At 38.0% G+C, this 23,947-nt stretch overlaps 1 protein-coding gene across 9 annotated transcripts in view; it reads right to left on the bottom strand.

Moving 5' to 3' along the window:
• Positions 1 to 23,947, bottom strand: part of LOC143234521 (growth factor receptor-bound protein 10-like) — a 77,691-nt gene that overhangs the window by 41,359 nt on the left and 12,385 nt on the right. The window contains exon 1 of one of the 9 annotated variants that reach the window (XM_076471937.1): positions 21,345 to 21,535. The exons of 3 other annotated variants lie outside the window; for them this stretch is intronic. The gene's annotated coding sequence lies outside the window, so the exon portion shown is untranslated. Of the gene's footprint in view, positions 1 to 14,281; positions 14,931 to 20,968; positions 21,097 to 21,344; positions 21,536 to 23,947 lie in introns of those variants that run through there. 5 more of the 9 variants (XM_076471935.1, XM_076471938.1, XM_076471939.1 and 2 more) reach the window with 5 other exon arrangements.

The raw sequence follows: 23,947 nt of genomic DNA, 5'->3' as shown, positions 1-23,947 counted from the left end.
GTACGTAATGTTAGTGGTACACAACACTGATTCTCAAACTGTAGTACGTAATGTTAGTGGTACACAACACAGTGATTCTCAAACTGTAGTACGTAATGTTAGTGGTACACAACACTGATTCTCAAACTGTAGTACGTAATGTTAGTGGTACACAACACAGTGATTCTCAAACTGTAGTACGTAATGTTAGTGGTACACAACACAGTGATTCTCAAACTGTAGTACGTAATGTTAGTGGTACACAACACTGATTCTCAAACTGTAGTACGTAATGTTAGTGGTACACAACACAGTGATTCTCAAACTGTAGTACGTAATGTTAGTGGTACACAACACAGTGATTCTCAAACTGTAGTACGTAATGTTAGTGGTACACAACACTGATTCTCAAACTGTAGTACGTAATGTTAGTGGTACACAACACTGATTCTCAAACTGTAGTACGTAATGTTAGTGGTACACAACACAGTGATTCTCAAACTGTAGTACGTAATGTTAGTGGTACACAACACAGTGATTCTCAAACTGTAGTACGTAATGTTAGTGGTACACACAACACTGATTCTCAAACTGTAGTACGTAATGTTAGTGGTACACAACACAGTGATTCTCAAACTGTAGTACGTAATGTTAGTGGTACACAACACAGTGATTCTCAAACTGTAGTACGTAATGTTAGTGGTACACAACACAGTGATTCTCAAACTGTAGTACGTAATGTTAGTGGTACACAACACTGATTCTCAAACTGTAGTACGTAATGTTAGTGGTACACAACACTGATTCTCAAACTGTAGTACGTAATGTTAGTGGTACACAACACAGTGATTCTCAAACTGTAGTACGTAATGTTAGTGGTACACAACACAGTGATTCTCAAACTGTAGTACGTAATGTTAGTGGTACACAACACAGTGATTCTCAAACTGTAGTACGTAATGTTAGTGGTACACAACACAGTGATTCTCAAACTGTAGTACGTAATGTTAGTGGTACACAACACAGTGATTCTCAAACTGTAGTACGTAATGTTAGTGGTACACAACACAGTGATTCTCAAACTGTAGTACGTAATGTTAGTGGTACACAACACAGTGATTCTCAAACTGTAGTACGTAATGTTAGTGGTACACAACACAGTGATTCTCAAACTGTAGTACGTAATGTTAGTGGTACACAACACAGTGATTCTCAAACTGTAGTACGTAATGTTAGTGGTACACAACACAGTGATTCTCAAACTGTAGTACGTAATGTTAGTGGTACACAACACAGTGATTCTCAAACTGTAGTACGTAATGTTAGTGGTACACAACACAGTGATTCTCAAACTGTAGTACGTAATGTTAGTGGTACACAACACAGTGATTCTCAAACTGTAGTACGTAATGTTAGTGGTACACAACACAGTGATTCTCAAACTGTAGTACGTAATGTTAGTGGTACACAACACAGTGATTCTCAAACTGTAGTACGTAATGTTAGTGGTACACAACACTGATTCTCAAACTGTAGTACGTAATGTTAGTGGTACACAACACAGTGATTCTCAAACTGTAGTACGTAATGTTAGTGGTACACAACACTGATTCTCAAACTGTAGTACGTAATGTTAGTGGTACACAACACAGTGATTCTCAAACTGTAGTACGTAATGTTAGTGGTACACAACACAGTGATTCTCAAACTGTAGTACGTAATGTTAGTGGTACACAACACTGATTCTCAAACTGTAGTACGTAATGTTAGTGGTACACAACACTGATTCTCAAACTGTAGTACGTAATGTTAGTGGTACACAACACTGATTCTCAAACTGTAGTACGTAATGTTAGTGGTACACAACACAGTGATTCTCAAACTGTAGTACGTAATGTTAGTGGTACACAACACAGTGATTCTCAAACTGTAGTACGTAATGTTAGTGGTACACAACACAGTGATTCTCAAACTGTAGTACGTAATGTTAGTGGTACACAACACTGATTCTCAAACTGTAGTACGTAATGTTAGTGGTACACAACACAGTGATTCTCAAACTGTAGTACGTAATGTTAGTGGTACACAACACTGATTCTCAAACTGTAGTACGTAATGTTAGTGGTACACAACACTGATTCTCAAACTGTAGTACGTAATGTTAGTGGTACACAACACAGTGATTCTCAAACTGTAGTACGTAATGTTAGTGGTACACAACACAGTGATTCTCAAACTGTAGTACGTAATGTTAGTGGTACACAACACTGATTCTCAAACTGTAGTTACGTAATGTTAGTGGTACACAACACAGTGATTCTCAAACTGTAGTACGTAATGTTAGTGGTACACAACACAGTGATTCTCAAACTGTAGTACGTAATGTTAGTGGTACACAACACAGTGATTCTCAAACTGTAGTACGTAATGTTAGTGGTACACAACACAGTGATTCTCAAACTGTAGTACGTAATGTTAGTGGTACACAACACAGTGATTCTCAAACTGTAGTACGTAATGTTAGTGGTACACAACACAGTGATTCTCAAACTGTAGTACGTAATGTTAGTGGTACACAACACAGTGATTCTCAAACTGTAGTACGTAATGTTAGTGGTACACAACACTGATTCTCAAACTGTAGTACGTAATGTTAGTGGTACACAACACAGTGATTCTCAAACTGTAGTACGTAATGTTAGTGGTACACAACACAGTGATTCTCAAACTGTAGTACGTAATGTTAGTGGTACACAACACTGATTCTCAAACTGTAGTACGTAATGTTAGTGGTACACAACACAGTGATTCTCAAACTGTAGTACGTAATGTTAGTGGTACACAACACAGTGATTCTCAAACTGTAGTACGTAATGTTAGTGGTACACAACACAGTGATTCTCAAACTGTAGTACGTAATGTTAGTGGTACACGTAATGTTAGTGGTACACACAGTGATTCTCAAACTGTAGTACGTAATGTTAGTGGTACACAACACAGTGATTCTCAAACTGTAGTACGTAATGTTAGTGGTACACAACACTGATTCTCAAACTGTAGTACGTAATGTTAGTGGTACACAACACAGTGATTCTCAAACTGTAGTACGTAATGTTAGTGGTACACAACACAGTGATTCTCAAACTGTAGTACGTAATGTTAGTGGTACACAACACTGATTCTAAACTGTAGTACGTAATGTTAGTGGTACACAAGACTGTGATTCTCAAACTGTAGTACGTAATGTTAGTGGTACACAACACAGTGATTCACAAACTGTAGTACGTAATGTTAGTGGTACACAGTACATGTGATTCTCAAACTGTAGTACGTAATGTTAGTGGTACACAACACAGTGATTCACAAACTGTAGTACGTAATGTTAGTGGTACACAACACAGTGATTCTCAAACTGTAGTAAGTAATGTTAGTGGTACACAACACTGATTCTCAAACTGTAGTACGTAATGTTAGTGGTACACAACACAGTGATTCTCAAACTGTAGTACGTAATGTTAGTGGTACACAACACAGTGATTCTCAAACTGTAGTACGTAATGTTAGTGGTACACAACACTGATTCTCAAACTGTAGTACGTAATGTTAGTGGTACACAACACAGTGATTCTCAAACTGTAGTACGTAATGTTAGTGGTACACAACACAGTGATTCTCAAACTGTAGTACGTAATGTTAGTGGTACACAACACGTAATGTTAGTGGTGATTCTCAAACTGTAGTACGTAATGTTAGTGGTACACAACACAGTGATTCTCAAACTGTAGTACGTAATGTTAGTGGTACACAACACAGTGATTCTCAAACTGTAGTACGTAATGTTAGTGGTACACAACACAGTGATTCTCAAACTGTAGTACGTAATGTTAGTGGTACACAACACAGTGATTCTCAAACTGTAGTACGTAATGTTAGTGGTACACAACACAGTGATTCTCAAACTGTAGTACGTAATGTTAGTGGTACACAACACAGTGATTCTCAAACTGTAGTACGTAATGTTAGTGGTACACAACACAGTGATTCTCAAACTGTAGTACGTAATGTTAGTGGTACACAACACAGTGATTCTCAAACTGTAGTACGTAATGTTAGTGGTACACAACACAGTGATTCTCAAACTGTAGTACGTAATGTTAGTGGTACACAACACACAGTGATTCTCAAACTGTAGTACGTAATGTTAGTGGTACACAACACAGTGATTCTCAAACTGTAGTACGTAATGTTAGTGGTACACAACACAGTGATTCTCAAACTGTAGTACGTAATGTTAGTGGTACACAACACAGTGATTCTCAAACTGTAGTACGTAATGTTAGTGGTACACAACACAGTGATTCTCAAACTGTAGTACGTAATGTTAGTGGTACACAACACAGTGATTCTCAAACTGTAGTACGTAATGTTAGTGGTACACAACACAGTGATTCTCAAACTGTAGTACGTAATGTTAGTGGTACACAACACAGTGATTCTCAAACTGTAGTACGTAATGTTAGTGGTACACAACACAGTGATTCTCAAACTGTAGTACGTAATGTTAGTGGTACACAACACAGTGATTCTCAAACTGTAGTACGTAATGTTAGTGGTACACAACACAGTGATTCTCAAACTGTAGTACGTAATGTTAGTGGTACACAACACAGTGATTCTCAAACTGTAGTACGTAATGTTAGTGGTACACAACACAGTGATTCTCAAACTGTAGTACGTAATGTTAGTGGTACACAACACAGTGATTCTCAAACTGTAGTACGTAATGTTAGTGGTACACAACACAGTGATTCTCAAACTGTAGTACGTAATGTTAGTGGTACACAACACAGTGATTCTCAAACTGTAGTACGTAATGTTAGTGGTACACAACACAGTGATTCTCAAACTGTAGTACGTAATGTTAGTGGTACACAACACAGTGATTCTCAAACTGTAGTACGTAATGTTAGTGGTACACAACACAGTGATTCTCAAACTGTAGTACGTAATGTTAGTGGTACACAACACAGTGATTCTCAAACTGTAGTACGTAATGTTAGTGGTACACAACACAGTGATTCTCAAACTGTAGTACGTAATGTTAGTGGTACACAACACAGTGATTCTCAAACTGTAGTACGTAATGTTAGTGGTACACAACACAGTGATTCTCAAACTGTAGTACGTAATGTTAGTGGTACACAACACAGTGATTCTCAAACTGTAGTACGTAATGTTAGTGGTACACAACACAGTGATTCTCAAACTGTAGTACGTAATGTTAGTGGTACACAACACAGTGATTCTCAAACTGTAGTACGTAATGTTAGTGGTACACAACACAGTGATTCTCAAACTGTAGTACGTAATGTTAGTGGTACACAACACAGTGATTCTCAAACTGTAGTACGTAATGTTAGTGGTACAGTGGTAACACAGTGATTCTCAAACTGTAGTACGTAATGTTAGTGGTACACAACACAGTGATTCTCAAACTGTAGTACGTAATGTTAGTGGTACACAACACAGTGATTCTCAAACTGTAGTACGTAATGTAGTACGTGATTCTCAAACTGTAGTACGTAATGTTAGTGGTACACAACACAGTGATTCTCAAACTGTAGTACGTAATGTTAGTGGTACACAACACAGTGATTCTCAAACTGTAGTACGTAATGTTAGTGGTACACAACACTGATTCTCAAACTGTAGTACGTAATGTTAGTGGTACACAACACAGTGATTCTCAAACTGTAGTACGTAATGTTAGTGGTACACAACACAGTGATTCTCAAACTGTAGTACGTAATGTTAGTGGTACACAACACAGTGATTCTCAAACTGTAGTACGTAATGTTAGTGGTACACAACACAGTGATTCTCAAACTGTAGTACGTAATGTTAGTGGTACACAACACAGTGATTCTCAAACTGTAGTACGTAATGTTAGTGGTACACAACACACTGATTCTCAAACTGTAGTACGTAATGTTAGTGGTACACAACACAGTGATTCTCAAACTGTAGTACGTAATGTTAAGTGGTACACAACACAGTGATTCTCAAACTGTAGTACGTAATGTTAGTGGTACACAACACAGTGATTCTCAAACTGTAGTACGTAATGTTAGTGGTACACAACACAGTGATTCTCAAACTGTAGTACGTAATGTTAGTGGTACACAACACAGTGATTCTCAAACTGTAGTACGTAATGTTAGTGGTACACAACACAGTGATTCTCAAACTGTAGTACGTAATGTTAGTGGTACACAACACAGTGATTCTCAAACTGTAGTACGTAATGTTAGTGGTACACAACACAGTGATTCTCAAACTGTAGTACGTAATGTTAGTGGTACACAACACAGTGATTCTCAAACTGTAGTACGTAATGTTAGTGGTACACAACACAGTGATTCTCAAACTGTAGTACGTAATGTTAGTGGTACACAACACAGTGATTCTCAAACTGTAGTACGTAATGTTAGTGGTACACAACACAGTGATTCTCAAACTGTAGTACGTAATGTTAGTGGTACACAACACAGTGATTCTCAAACTGTAGTACGTAATGTTAGTGGTACACAACACTGATTCTCAAACTGTAGTACGTAATGTTAGTGGTACACAACACAGTGATTCTCAAACTGTAGTACGTAATGTTAGTGGTACACAACACAGTGATTCTCAAACTGTAGTACGTAATGTTAGTGGTACACAACACAGTGATTCTCAAACTGTAGTACGTAATGTTAGTGGTACACAACACAGTGATTCTCAAACTGTAGTACGTAATGTTAGTGGTACACAACACAGTGATTCTCAAACTGTAGTACGTAATGTTAGTGGTACACAACACAGTGATTCTCAAACTGTAGTACGTAATGTTAGTGGTACACAACACAGTGATTCTCAAACTGTAGTACGTAATGTTAGTGGTACACAACACAGTGATTCTCAAACTGTAGTACGTAATGTTAGTGGTACACAACACAGTGATTCTCAAACTGTAGTACGTAATGTTAGTGGTACACAACACAGTGATTCTCAAACTGTAGTACGTAATGTTAGTGGTACACAACACAGTGATTCTCAAACTGTAGTACGTAATGTTAGTGGTACACAACACTGATTCTCAAACTGTAGTACGTAATGTTAGTGGTACACAACACAGTGATTCTCAAACTGTAGTACGTAATGTTAGTGGTACACAACACAGTGATTCTCAAACTGTAGTACGTAATGTTAGTGGTACACAACACAGTGATTCTCAAACTGTAGTACGTAATGTTAGTGGTACACAACACAGTGATTCTCAAACTGTAGTACGTAATGTTAGTGGTACACAACACAGTGATTCTCAAACTGTAGTACGTAATGTTAGTGGTACACAACACAGTGATTCTCAAACTGTAGTACGTAATGTTAGTGGTACACAACACAGTGATTCTCAAACTGTAGTACGTAATGTTAGTGGTACACAACACAGTGATTCTCAAACTGTAGTACGTAATGTTAGTGGTACACAACACAGTGATTCTCAAACTGTAGTACGTAATGTTAGTGGTACACACAGTGATTCTCAAACAGTGATTCTCAAACTGTAGTACGTAATGTTAGTGGTACACAACACAGTGATTCTCAAACTGTAGTACGTAATGTTAGTGGTACACAACACAGTGATTCTCAAACTGTAGTACGTAATGTTAGTGGTACACAACACAGTGATTCTCAAACTGTAGTACGTAATGTTAGTGGTACACAACACAGTGATTCTCAAACTGTAGTACGTAATGTTAGTGGTACACAACACAGTGATTCTCAAACTGTAGTACGTAATGTTAGTGGTACACAACACAGTGATTCTCAAACTGTAGTACGTAATGTTAGTGGTACACAACACAGTGATTCTCAAACTGTAGTACGTAATGTTAGTGGTACACAACACAGTGATTCTCAAACTGTAGTACGTAATGTTAGTGGTACACAACACAGTGATTCTCAAACTGTAGTACGTAATGTTAGTGGTACACAACACAGTGATTCTCAAACTGTAGTACGTAATGTTAGTGGTACACAACACAGTGATTCTCAAACTGTAGTACGTAATGTTAGTGGTACACAACACAGTGATTCTCAAACTGTAGTACGTAATGTTAGTGGTACACAACACAGTGATTCTCAAACTGTAGTACGTAATGTTAGTGGTACACAACACAGTGATTCTCAAACTGTAGTACGTAATGTTAGTGGTACACAACACTGATTCTCAAACTGTAGTACGTAATGTTAGTGGTACACAACACAGTGATTCTCAAACTGTAGTACGTAATGTTAGTGGTACACAACACTGATTCTCAAACTGTAGTACGTAATGTTAGTGGTACACAACACAGTGATTCTCAAACTGTAGTACGTAATGTTAGTGGTACACAACACAGTGATTCTCAAACTGTAGTACGTAATGTTAGTGGTACACAACACAGTGATTCTCAAACTGTAGTACGTAATGTTAGTGGTACACAACACAGTGATTCTCAAACTGTAGTACGTAATGTTAGTGGTACACAACACAGTGATTCTCAAACTGTAGTACGTAATGTTAGTGGTACACAACACAGTGATTCTCAAACTGTAGTACGTAATGTTAGTGGTACACAACACAGTGATTCTCAAACTGTAGTACGTAATGTTAGTGGTACACAACACTGATTCTCAAACTGTAGTACGTAATGTTAGTGGTACACAACACAGTGATTCTCAAACTGTAGTACGTAATGTTAGTGGTACACAACACTGATTCTCAAACTGTAGTACGTAATGTTAGTGGTACACAACACTGATTCTCAAACTGTAGTACGTAATGTTAGTGGTACACAACACAGTGATTCTCAAACTGTAGTACGTAATGTTAGTGGTACACAACACAGTGATTCTCAAACTGTAGTACGTAATGTTAGTGGTACACAACACAGTGATTCTCAAACTGTAGTACGTAATGTTAGTGGTACACAACACAGTGATTCTCAAACTGTAGTACGTAATGTTAGTGGTACACAACACAGTGATTCTCAAACTGTAGTACGTAATGTTAATGGTACACAACACACTGATTCTCAAACTGTAGTACGTAATGTTAGTGGTACACAACACACTGATTCTCAAACTGTAGTACGTAATGTTAGTGGTACACAACACTGATTCTCAAACTGTAGTACGTAATGTTAGTGGTACACAACACAGTGATTCTCAAACTGTAGTACGTAATGTTAGTGGTACACAACACAGTGATTCTCAAACTGTAGTACGTAATGTTAGTGGTACACAACACAGTGATTCTCAAACTGTAGTACGTAATGTTAGTGGTACACAACACAGTGATTCTCAAACTGTAGTACGTAATGTTAGTGGTACACAACACTGATTCTCAAACTGTAGTACGTAATGTTAGTGGTACACAACACAGTGATTCTCAAACTGTAGTACGTAATGTTAGTGGTACACAACACAGTGATTCTCAAACTGTAGTACGTAATGTTAGTGGTACACAACACAGTGATTCTCAAACTGTAGTACGTAATGTTAGTGGTACACAACACAGTGATTCTCAAACTGTAGTACGTAATGTTAGTGGTACACAACACAGTGATTCTCAAACTGTAGTACGTAATGTTAGTGGTACACAACACAGTGATTCTCAAACTGTAGTACGTAATGTTAGTGGTACACAACACAGTGATTCTCAAACTGTAGTACGTAATGTTAGTGGTACACAACACAGTGATTCTCAAACTGTAGTACGTAATGTTAGTGGTACACAACACAGTGACTGTAGTACAGTGATTCTCAAACTGTAGTACGTAATGTTAGTGGTACACAACACAGTGATTCTCAAACTGTAGTACGTAATGTTAGTGGTACACAACACAGTGATTCTCAAACTGTAGTACGTAATGTTAGTGGTACACAACACTGATTCTCAAACTGTAGTACGTAATGTTAGTGGTACACAACACAGTGATTCTCAAACTGTAGTACGTAATGTTAGTGGTACACAACACAGTGATTCTCAAACTGTAGTACGTAATGTTAGTGGTACACAACACAGTGATTCTCAAACTGTAGTACGTAATGATTTCAAACTGTGGTACACAACACAGTGATTCTCAAACTGTAGTACGTAATGTTAGTGGTACACAACACAGTGATTCTCAAACTGTAGTACGTAATGTTAGTGGTACACAACACAGTGATTCTCAAACTGTAGTACGTAATGTTAGTGGTACACAACACAGTGATTCTCAAACTGTAGTACGTAATGTTAGTGGTACACAACACAGTGATTCTCAAACTGTAGTACGTAATGTTAGTGGTACACAACACAGTGATTCTCAAACTGTAGTACGTAATGTTAGTGGTACACAACACAGTGATTCTCAAACTGTAGTACGTAATGTTAGTGGTACACAACACAGTGATTCTCAAACTGTAGTACGTAATGTTAGTGGTACACAACACAGTGATTCTCAAACTGTAGTACGTAATGTTAGTGGTACACAACACAGTGATTCTCAAACTGTAGTACGTAATGTTAGTGGTACACAACACAGTGATTCTCAAACTGTAGTACGTAATGTTAGTGGTACACAACACTGATTCTCAAACTGTAGTACGTAATGTTAGTGGTACACAACACAGTGATTCTCAAACTGTAGTACGTAATGTTAGTGGTACACAACACAGTGATTCTCAAACTGTAGTACGTAATGTTAGTGGTGATTCTCAAACTGTAGTACGTAATGTTAGTGGTACACAACACAGTGATTCTCAAACTGTAGTACGTAATGTTAGTGGTACACAACACAGTGATTCTCAAACTGTAGTACGTAATGTTAGTGGTACACAACACAGTGATTCTCAAACTGTAGTACGTAATGTTAGTGGTACACAACACAGTGATTCTCAAACTGTAGTACGTAATGTTAGTGGTACACAACACTGATTCTCAAACTGTAGTACGTAATGTTAGTGGTACACAACACAGTGATTCTCAAACTGTAGTACGTAATGTTAGTGGTACACAACACAGTGATTCTCAAACTGTAGTACGTAATGTTAGTGGTACACAACACTGATTCTCAAACTGTAGTACGTAATGTTAGTGGTACACAACACAGTGATTCTCAAACTGTAGTACGTAATGTTAGTGGTACACACACAGTGATTCTCAAACTGTACGTAACGTAATGATTTAGTAGGTACACAACACAGTGATTCTCAAACTGTAGTACGTAATGTTAGTGGTACACAACACAGTGATTCTCAAACTGTAGTACGTAATGTTAGTGGTACACAACACAGTGATTCTCAAACTGTAGTACGTAATGTTAGTGGTACACAACACAGTGATTCTCAAACTGTAGTACGTAATGTTAGTGGTACACAACACAGTGATTCTCAAACTGTAGTACGTAATGTTAGTGGTACACAACACAGTGATTCTCAAACTGTAGTACGTAATGTTAGTGGTACACAACACAGTGATTCTCAAACTGTAGTACGTAATGTTAGTGGTACACAACACAGTGATTCTCAAACTGTAGTACGTAATGTTAGTGGTACACAACACAGTGATTCTCAAACTGTAGTACGTAATGTTAGTGGTACACAACACAGTGATTCTCAAACTGTAGTACGTAATGTTAGTGGTACACAACACAGTGATTCTCAAACTGTAGTACGTAATGTGGTAGTGGTACACAACACAGTGATTCTCAAACTGTAGTACGTAATGTTAGTGGTACACAACACAGTGATTCTCAAACTGTAGTACGTAATGTTAGTGGTACACAACACAGTGATTCTCAAACTGTAGTACGTAATGTTAGTGGTACACAACACAGTGATTCTCAAACTGTAGTACGTAATGTTAGTGGTACACAACACTGATTCTCAAACTGTAGTACGTAATGTTAGTGGTACACAACACAGTGATTCTCAAACTGTAGTACGTAATGTTAGTGGTACACAACACTGATTCTCAAACTGTAGTATAGTAATGTTAGTGGTACACAACACTGATTCTCAAACTGTAGTATAGTAATGTTAGTGGTACACAACACTGATTCTCAAACTGTAGTACGTAATGTTAGTGGTACACAACACAGTGATTCTCAAACTGTAGTACGTAATGTTAGTGGTACACAACACACTGATTCTCAAACTGTAGTACGTAATGTTAGTGGTACACAACACAGTGATTCTCAAACTGTAGTACGTAATGTTAGTGGTACACAACACAGTGATTCTCAAACTGTAGTACGTAATGTTAGTGGTACACAACACTGATTCTCAAACTGTAGTACGTAATGTTAGTGGTACACAACACAGTGATTCTCAAACTGTAGTACGTAATGTTAGTGGTACACAACACAGTGATTCTCAAACTGTAGTACGTAATGTTAGTGGTACACAACACACTGATTCTCAAACTGTAGTACGTAATGTTAATGGTACACAACACAGTGATTTTCAAACTGTAGTACGTAATGTTAGTGGTACACAACACAGTGATTCTCAAACTGTAGTACGTAATGTTAGTGGTACACAACACAGTGATTCTCAAACTGTAGTACGTAATGTTAGTGGTACACAACACAGTGATTCTCAAACTGTAGTACGTAATGTTAGTGGTACACAACACACTGATTCTCAAACTGTAGTACGTAATGTTAGTGGTACACAACACAGTGATTCTCAAACTGTAGTACGTAATGTTAGTGGTACACAACACAGTGATTCTCAAACTGTAGTACGTAACGTTAGTGGTACACAACACAGTGATTTTCAAACTGTAGTACGTAATGTTAGTGGTACACAACACACTGATTCTCAAACTGTAGTACGTAATGTTAGTGGTACACAACACTGATTCTCAAACTGTAGTACGTAATGTTAGTGGTACACAACACAGTGATTCTCAAACTGTAGTACGTAATGTTAGTGGTACACAACACAGTGATTCTCAAACTGTAGTACGTAATGTTAGTGGTACACAACACAGTGATTCTCAAACTGTAGTACGTAATGTTAGTGGTACACAACACAGTGATTCTCAAACTGTAGTACGTAATGTTAGTGGTACACAACACAGTGATTCTCAAACTGTAGTACGTAATGTTAGTGGTACACAACACAGTGATTCTCAAACTGTAGTACGTAATGTTAGTGGTACACAACACTGATTCTCAAACTGTAGTACGTAATGTTAGTGGTACACAACACTGATTCTCAAACTGTAGTATAGTAATGTTAGTGGTACACAACACTGATTCTCAAACTGTAGTACGTAATGTTAGTGGTACACAACACTGATTTTCAAACTGTAATACGTAATGTTAGTGGTACATAACAGAGATTCTCAAACTGTGGTACGTAATGTTAGTGGTACACAACACAGTGATTCTCAAACTGTAGTACGTAATGTTAGTGGTACACAACACAGTGATTCTCAAACTGTAGTACGTACACAACACAGTGATTCTCAAACTGTAGTACGTAATGTTAGTACACAACACAGTGATTCTCAAACTGTAGTACGTAATGTTAGTGGTACACAACACAGTGATTCTCAAACTGTAGTACGTAATGTTAGTGGTACACAACACAGTGATTCTCAAACTGTAGTACGTAATGTTAGTGGTACACAACACAGTGATTCTCAAACTGTAGTACGTAATGTTAGTGGTACACAACACAGTGATTCTCAAACTGTAGTACGTAATGTTAGTGGTACACAACACAGTGATTCTCAAACTGTAGTACGTAATGTTAGTGGTACACAACACAGTGATTCTCAAACTGTAGTACGTAATGTTAGTGGTACACAACACTGATTCTCAAACTGTAGTACGTAATGTCAGTGGTACACAACACAGTGATTCTCAAACTGTAGTACGTAATGTCAGTGGTACACAACACAGTGATTCACAAACTGTAGTACGTAATGTTAGTGGTACACAACACAGTGATTCTCAACTTAGTATCTCAACTTTCCATATAAACTATTATCTTGATTCCCCCTCTACATGCATGACTCCACAGTATAAGAATGGTACCACATTCGTGATAACGAGAAATCCACTTGAAGTAAAAACATATTTAAGGACGGCTGGTTTGGGTATTAACACGTTTACCAAAGTAGAGAACTACGTTTTGACCTTCTTAAGGCATCGTCAGGTTGACCTTTGTAAACGTTTTTTTTTCTTTTTTAGGTTGGTAAAAGTGTTAATCTCCATACCAGCCGTCTTGAGATACAATGCTACCACGTACCAGCCGTCCTGAGATACAATGTTACCACGTACCAGCCGTCCTGGGATACAATGTTACCACGTACCAGCCGTCCTGAGATACAATACTACCACATACCAGCCGTCCTGAGATACAATGTTACCACGTACCAGCCGTCCTGAGATACAATGTTACCACGTACCAGCCGTCCTGAGATACAATACTACCACATACCAGCCGTCCTTTATAAAGCATTTGGAAGTTCATAAACAACATTGAAGGAGGGGAGAAGTGTGAGTGAACCTGGCCAACTCTTGGGCTCTTTTACCAAGGAATAGTGGGATTGACCGAACATTATAACGGACCCTACGGCTAAAAGGACGAGCATGTTTGATGTGACGGGGATTCGAACTCGAGTTGGTCAAGTTCATTCAGACTTCTTCTTTCCTCCGACCTAGTTGGTGAGGTCTGGTTTTTGGATTTCGCGCAAAGCTATACGAGGGTTATCTTTGCAAGCCTTCCCTCTAGTCTTACACTGCTAAATTAGGTATGGCTTGCGCAGATAACCCTCGTGCAGCTTTGAACGATCTCAAAAAACAAACCAAAACCCATAAACTACAATTTTAAACCTCAAATAACACTCGATACACGATAAAGTGACCATACGATCATTTCAGAAATTTCAAGGAATTTATTCTGAGCTTTGAATCAATAACTGACTATGAGTGTCCAGCGGTATCACGTCTCGAGCCAAAAATCTTCTACCCGCTAGCCACAAGATTACGTCTGGTTCTCTAAACTCACAAAGAAGTGGAATTTAAGTAAATTTGTTGTGTTTGATTAAGAATATATTTCTTCTAAGAGATTATATTAAAACCTTTTTAAATAAAACTAACAAAAATTTACTAATGTGACTCTGAAATAAGTCGTAAAATCGTTGGCATGCCGGTGTGTCGTTAGGGGGCGCGGTAATCCGTTCGAAAGCGAGTTATTTTCCCATTTAATTATCTTATTTTAAGAGTGTTTACGCTACTTACATAGTGCCTGAAACATATTAACAAACAAAAACTTTAAACAGAGGTATGTTCATACATATCAAAAGAGACACTGTTTGAAACATCCGAAATTGTTCGAATAACAGCAACAAAATACGTGTGCGATAAGTTATTACAGCGCTTTGTGGGTGGTATTCTAATTCAATGAAATTGTAGAACGTTTTCGTGGCTAGCGCCATCTAGGTTAGCTTTGTGCATATTACCTTGGTGAAAAAAAAAACATCTAATTGATTGTTGTTACAATGCTTGTTTCCTTATTACGCACTACGCATATTATATCTAAGTCTGTTTAAAATGAGTAATCTTTGAACATTTTATCGTGAACGTTTCTGTATATCACACATTTACTGAACAGCCAAGTGAGAGTCCTCTAAAGTTCAAGCAGAATCCCTAATTTATAACTGACCAGTCAGTATCATCTGCTGGCTGTTTCAATTGAAGAGTCGCCATAGCTAAATATAATATAGGTGTGAGTGTTTAACAAGATGTCGAAGTTCGAGCCTATTTGATACGTTAGAAACATTAATTTTACAAACGAAAAGCAGATAAAGAATTTTGTTTTTAGCTGCTATAACAGCAACTTATGAACAAAAAACAACATAGTTAACAAGATTATAACTGTATTAAAAGTCGGAAACACGAAACTAGAAACTAAACTAACGAGAATAATATATAATAATAGAGAAATTACGATCTCTATTCGACCAGAACTGCTCGATCGATGGCAAGTTCCAAGTTTTCTTGTTTGAGGTGATTGAAGGCATGAGTAAAAAGGGAGAAATCAACATCTAAACAACTTGTTAAAATAATTTATTTTCTCTGTTTTGTCTGTTTTTGAATTTAACTTAAACTGTAGGAGTCAACTCGAAACTTCTAACGTTACAAGTCCAAAATTTTAACGCTAGGAGAGGACTAGTTTGGTTTAGTTTGAATTTCGCGCAAAGCTACACGAGGGCTATCTGCGCTAGCCATCCCTAATATAGCAGTATAAGACTAGAGGGAAGGCAGCTAGTCATCTCCACCCACCGCCAACTCTTGGGCTATTCTTTTACCAACGAATATTGGGACTGACTGTTACATTATAACGCTTCCACGGCTGAAAAGGCGAGCATGTTTGGTGTGACGGAGATTCGAACCCCATTTCTCAGATTACAAGTCAAGCGACCTAACCACCTGGCCATGTAGGGCCCAAATCAGTAGAGACAGTCTACTGACTATGTAACGTTTCTTTAAGCGCACGTGACAAAGTGTAAAAACGTTTAAGTTCAACGTTTCATCACCTACAAACAACACTGCACAACAATAAACAACACTGCATAACAACAAACAACACTGCACAACAATAAACAACACTGCACAACAACAAACAACACTGCACAACAATAAACAACACTGCACAACAACAAACAGCACTGCACTACAATAAACAACACTGCACAACAACAAACAACACTGCACAACAACAAACAACACTGCATAACAACAAACAACACTGCACAACAACAAACAACACTGCACAACAATAAACAACACTGCACAACAACAAACAACACTGCACAACAATAAACAACATTGCACAACAACAAACAACACTGCACAACAACAAACAACACTGCACAACAATAAACAACACTGCACAACAACAAACAACACTGCACAACAATAAACAACACTGCACAACAACAAACAACACTGCACAACAACAAACAACACTGCACAACAATAAACAACATTACACAACAATAAACAACACTGCACAACAACAAACAACACTGCACAACAACAAACAACACTGCACAACAATTTTTTTGAAAAGTTTTGCTTCCTGAAAAGTTTTCACTGATTGTGACAGGTACCTGGTGGGTATGCACAAATATAGTTTTGGTTTTGCTTCATCACGTAGGAACTCTGAGAAATAGACAGTTAACTGTTTACCGGCAATAACGTATTTAATTGCGTTTATGTTTCTAATACGCTATTAAGTTCAACATAATTAAAAGTGTTTTGCTCATGATTTTCGTTTGTATTCAATGTCCAGTGCATCACGTTGCAGTGTCCAACAGTAGTCAGCAAGCATTGACGGATTCCAGTTGCCCTGATATCGTTTTTCCATTGTAGCAATGTCCTGGTGAAACCTTTCATCGTATTCGTCACTGACAGCACCGAGATTTGCGAGGAAGAAGTCCAAGTGCGAGTGGAGGAAATGAATCTTGAGTGACATGTTGCACTTCATTGTTTTGTATACTTTGAGAAGTTTGTCTACCAGCTGAATGTAATGTGGGGCTCTGTAATTGCCAAGAATGTCAACATCGTCTTTAAAGGCTTTCCAGGTAACCTTTTCCGGCCCAACTAACAGACCTTCGAACCGCTTGTCACTCATAACATGTCTGATCTGAGGGTCAATAAAAATGCCCTCTTTGATCTTGGCCTCAGTTATTCTTGGGAACATCTGTCTTAAATAACGAAAACCTTCACCTTCTTTGTTCATTGCTTTCACGAAACTCTTCATAAGTCCCAATTTTATGTGAAGAGGAGGCAAAAAAATCTTTGCCGGTGTAATGATTTCAAACTACCCCCTGTTTTCAAGTTACCCCCCAGTAATATGAAATCGTTTCAGAATATCGGGGGAGCAACATGAAATCGATTTTAAATTACCCTCCTTGATTTCAAATTACCCCCTCTTCTAACGCCAAAATGACAAACATAATGATTACTTTTAATATTTGTAGTGCGTGCCAAGTACGTACCTAAGTATATGATAATAGGCAAAAGGCCTATTATTTCTTTTATTAAAATTGATGATTTACATAAGATAAAAGGTATTTTAAGGGCTCGTCCTCGCCAGACCACAAGGTCTACATACTGTCTTCATTCAATATATTGTAATTTATACATTTTTTTTTATATTTCTTTATGCGCACTGAAATAAAAATGAGTGATTGATAGCATGAGGTATAGAACATGATAAATATTCGAATTTTTACATTATTATTAATGTGTTGATTTCACTTACACACACTGAGTGCGATAAGAACGTCTAGTATCTTAACAAACCATTAAAACGAGTCTATCGGGAATGGGGTAGTTTGAAATAAAGGGGGGTAAGATGATATCGATTTCAGACTACCCTCGGGGGTAACCTGAAATAGATTTTGCCCTACCCCCCGGTAATATGAAAACGAATTAAAATTACCGGGGGGTAACATTTGAAGGGGATAGTTTGAGATCGTTACACCGGGTCGACAAGCGGTTCATGCGCCACATTTTACGAAGTGGCCAGCTCTGTCTGGAATAATGTGACTCTTTGGCACGACTGTCCCATTCACAGATGAAACAACAGTGCTTTGTATAGCCGAGCTGCAGTCCCAGTAACAGAGCAACGACTTTCAGATCTCCACAGATATTCCAGTTGTACTTGCTGTACTGGATGTGTTTCAGCAACATTTCCATGTTCTCGTAGGTTTCTTTCATGTGTGCTGCATAGCCAACAGGTATTGAAGGATGAACGTTGTCATTGTGTAACAGAACAGCTTTGAGGCTTAACATTGATGAATCAATAAAGAGACGCCACTCTTGCGGGTCATGGTCACAACCCAAAGCAGAGAACAATCCTTCGATGTTAACACAGAAACAGAGCTGTCAAGTTGTGCAATGAATTTGGTTATATCATCTTGGCGGCTTCGAAAAACATAAATTTTCGCACCTGGTGACAGCAAACACCATTCCTGCAGTCTCGAACCCAGCAATTCGGCTTTCGCTTTTGACAGACCCAAATCTCTGACCAGATCGTTTAATTCTGACTGTGTTATGAGATGTGGATCACCTGAGGAGCACGATTCAAAATCCGGATCAATGTCCCTGCAGTTTCTTCATCTGGTTCGTCTAAGGTCCATTCCTTTGGTGGTTTCGGAATTGAAAGACCGTCGTCATGTGGCACGCGTCTCATTGCTGAAGGCAGATTAGGGTATTCAATTGACTTCTTGTTTTTGGCAGAGAAACCAGACACATTAGTCAAACAGAAGTAACAGTCCGTCACATGGTCTTTCCGTTCTCGCCATATCATCGGGACAGCAAACGGCACTGTCTCTCCAGTGCCTCTGAGCCAAGCTCTCAGACAGACAACATATGTCGCACAACAAATATGAGGCGCCCATTCCTGGTCTTGATCACCAGTTTTACAGCCGAAGTACAGATAATATGCTTTCTTTAGAAGATAAATCATTGAGCGTTTCTGATGAATACGCATATACTCGCCACAAATATAGCAGAATGTATCGCGGCTGTTATGACATTGACGAGACGTATTGACCGATACCAATCGTTCTGTAAAACATCTATAACATCTAACTTACTTGTTACAGTGCTACTGAGGCAATGGTATATACTGAAACAATACGTACACACTATAAGGTCTATTATTAATCCAATTAGCAGCATATGCGTATGCAAGCCACTTTTATAGCCTGCTGAGACAGTGTCTAGCTGATTCCGGCCTGCCCAGGCATGCCCGGGCTGCATACTTCCTCAGAACAGCTTTCAGCCTAGCCTGATTTCATGCCTGGACATGCCCAGACTATACAAAACATTGTTCATAGGTCACTTACAGAAACGAACATTTTTTGGACACAAATATAAGAAAAACATGACAAAACTGAAGATTTCGATGAAACGGCACGTGATGGGCAAATTTGGATGTAATTTTCGTGATCAGCAGCCAAAATTCTATAAGGAACACCTAACAGTGTTCAAGAAGCAAAAACTTTGTTGTGCAGTGTTATGATCTCCAGTCCTGGATTACTTAACAGGCAGACTAAACCCATGCTTAGGGCATCAGCAAAGCAAGTACACAAAAAAAAAAAAAATTATTTTTTACAAATAATTTGATATTTCAAAGAAAGAAAAAAGTTTTTGAGAGAATTTTATTCTCTCCCCGTCACACCAAACATGCTCACCCTTTAAGCCGTGGGGGCGTTTTAATGTTCGGTCAATTCCACTATTCGTTGGTAAAAGAGTAGCCCAAGAGTTGCTAAATTAGGGACGGTTAGCGTTGATAGCCCTTATGTGGTTTGGCACGAAATACAAAAACGTTCTCTGTTTTTATTCCTTATCCTCACATAAACGAGGTCTGCATTGGTCAGTATAAAATTTATGAAGTTGTTTTTATTCTAAATTACATATACGTGGAGCACTACAGCCTTTTCAATGTTTAAGGCCTATAAAGGTCTTAATCCGGCCCTGTGTATATATATGAACCAATAATTCGGATACTTCCACTAAACAACACATTTCGGTCGCCACTTAAATACAAAATATCCATCTATAGTACAGCGATATATCTACGGATTTAGAACGCTAAAATCAGGGGTTCGATTCCCCTCGGTTGGCTCAGCAGATAGCCCCATGTGGCTTTGCTATAAGACAACACACACATATATCTATATAGAAAACGTTACCAGAATACATTTGGTTAATTTTACCACCTAAGTATTGGGGCTCATAACGCAAAAAATTAGTTTTCCATGCCTGCTGTGGACAAACACAGCCCATCGTGTAGCTTTGCGCTTTACGACAAACACTTTGAAGCATTATCTTATAAAAGTTCGCGTTTCTATACAAATACTCGAGAAAACAAAAATACTCACTTCAAGAAACAAAGTCAACGTTGTTGATAGAAAGATAAACAATTACGTAATATTGGGGCCCGGCATGGCCAGTTGGTTAAGGCACTCGACTCGTAATCCGAGGGTCGCAGGTTCGAATCCCCGTCACACCAAACATGTTCGCTCTTTCAGCCGTGGGGCGTTACATGTGACGGCCAATCACACTGTTCGTTGGTAGAAGAGTAGCCCAAGAGTTGACGGTGGGTGGTGACGACTAGCTGCCTTCCCTCTAAGCCTTACACTGCTGAATTATGGACGGCTGGCACAGATAGCCCATGTGTAGCTTTGTGCGAAACTTCAAACCAAATGCAATATTTTTATACTCGTTAAAATTATAATAGATATTGACGTTAATTACTTTATGTTTCTGTCACTAGGCCTATCAACAAGTGCTTTTAATAAGCCTTATCACTGTGTTGAACTGTATAAATGTATTTTAATTACATTATCAATAACTTGTTTCTGTCCTGCAACACTGCCCTAATCTTTTACACAAAAACAATAACATGCGTACGTTTCTTCCGTTTAAGGACAGACTGGTGATTACAAAGTATTACACTACCGATTTTACACGAAAGTTGGCACTGAATATGGCAAAAATCATGCGTTCTGACATACAGTTCTCTGAACTGTCTTGACGTTCCTATTGACCGGGAATTATGGTTTGCAATGTAGAGTTCATTTGAAGAATCACAGAAAATACTATGAGACATTCGTTTGTAATTCCTTGAAATATTCTTTGTAGTAATTAGTAACTCTTACAAATCTTCAAACCTAGAAATGTTTTTCATCGCACCATTAGACTGACGCACGTGGTTTTAACGCTGGTTTAAACTGGTAAGGCCAAGTCGTTCGTCAGTTTGCATTCTCTGTTTATTTGAATTGTTTAATACGGATATTGACTTGTTACACTTCTCTTATCTGGTGTTTGTTTTCAGAAATTGACGTTTCATCGGCGGTAAGTGTTACAAAGTGGCGCCACATACGTGCTGTGGGCACAGCACAGATAGCCCTCTACTGTGTCGCTTTGTGCTTAAAAGGAAACTCGTGACAGGCGATTTTTTGTAATATTAAAAAGAAATAAAGTAAAAATTCCACGGATATTTTAAAAATTTCTCATGTAAGGGGACGAAGAGGAACTACAGCGTTCCTGAACACCCCAGTTGGAGAGAGAACTCTTCTGATTTCTCTCTCTCTAAACTAAACCCCTGCCACGTTAGTTTGCGTTTGCGTTTGCGATTTATTATGTACAACGAAACAGTACCACTTCTATGATGATTAACCGCTGTAAATTATGTGTCTGCTTAATTAATTAAAGTTTTACCTCTCATGGCTCAGCGGTTAGTCATGGACTTATAAGGACAATAATCAGGTTTCAATACCCGCTGTGGGCTGAGCACAGATAACCTATAGTGTAACTTTGCACTTTACAACAAACAAGTAATTATTGTTTCACCATTCATGTAATGCTGCTCTAAATTTTAAATATATTGTATTTCTAACATGTTAGCTATCACCCGCTGGTATAACAATACTAAAAGTAAGATCACAACGACAGTCATTTACGACTATGACTGACATGCCACCTGCTGCTCTAGCCAAGTACTACAGCAAGTAGGCAGGGATAAAATGGACACTGCTGTCAAACTAATAAAAATGAATAAATTAAGATGTTTAAGAAACCCCCTGGGGTAAATTATGAATGATGGATAAATTAAGATGTTTAAGAAACCCCTTGCGGTAAACTATGAATGATGGATAAATTAAGATGTTTATGAAACTCCCTGGGGTAAACTATGAATGATGGATGAATTAAGATGTTTAAAAAAACCCCTGGGGTAAATTATGAATGATGGATGAATTAAGATGTTTAAGAAACCCCCTGGGGTAAACTATGAATGATGGATGAATTAAGATGTTTAAGAAACCCCCTGGGGTAAACTATGAATGATGGATAAATTAAGATGTTTATGAAACTCCCTGGGGTAAACTATGAATGATGGATAAATTAAAATGTTTAAGAAACCCCCTGGGGTAAACTATGAATGATGGATAAATTAAGATGTTTAAGAAACCCCTTGGAATAAACTATGAATGATGGATGAATTAAGATGTTTAAGAAACCCCTGGGGTAAACTATGAATGATGGATAAATTAAAATGTTTAAGAAACCCCTTGGAATAAACTATGAATGATGGATAAATTAAGATGTTTAAGAAACCCCTTGGAATAAAGTATGAATGGTGGATGAATTAAGATGTTTTAGAAACCCCCTAGGGTAAACTATGAATGATGGATAAATTAAGATGTTTAAGAAACCCCTTGGAATAAACTATGAATGATGGATAAATTAAGATGTTTAAGAAACCCCCTGGGGTAAACTATGAATGATGGATAAATTAAGATGTTTAAAAAAAACCCTGGGATAAACTATGAATCCTCCGAACGTTACACGGTGGTCAGAGATCAGGAAGTTGGAAAACTTTCGTCACAGACACACATCTTGTACATACATGTACACTGCTGGCCAAAATCTCAGTGGGAGATGTTGACAACGCTAATGCTTGAACACAAATGACTAAATTTCTTTACGTACCGATTAACGCTTCGTTTCCGAATGGCCTTAAGCTTTTGACCAGCTAGTATTTAGACTAATTTCATTGTGTTCATATTTTTCCTATTAAATGCTGAACAAGTTTTTTGATTTTTATTTTCCCTTTTCTTATTGTCATCTTTCGAAGCTCTACTTAAATAAGTGGTTGAGTCTAACAACGCAAAATGCATACTTTTTCTTTATGTTCATTGACCTTAAGATTTTGGCCAGCAGTGTATCTTGAGAATCGTGGTGTCTGTCTCCCATTTATGGCAGCCGCTTCCCTAAGTACGTTTGAAAAGCTGTGCACGCAGACAAAGCTCAACATTTACTTTTAAAATGACGATATAACAGGTATTAATAATGTT

The sequence above is a fragment of the Tachypleus tridentatus genome, chromosome 12 (genome assembly GCF_004210375.1).
Source record: "Tachypleus tridentatus isolate NWPU-2018 chromosome 12, ASM421037v1, whole genome shotgun sequence".
Classification (NCBI taxonomy): Eukaryota; Metazoa; Arthropoda; class Merostomata; order Xiphosura; family Limulidae; genus Tachypleus; species Tachypleus tridentatus.
Note: the sequence above shows the minus strand (reverse complement) of the source record. Positions and strands in the feature narration are given on the sequence as shown.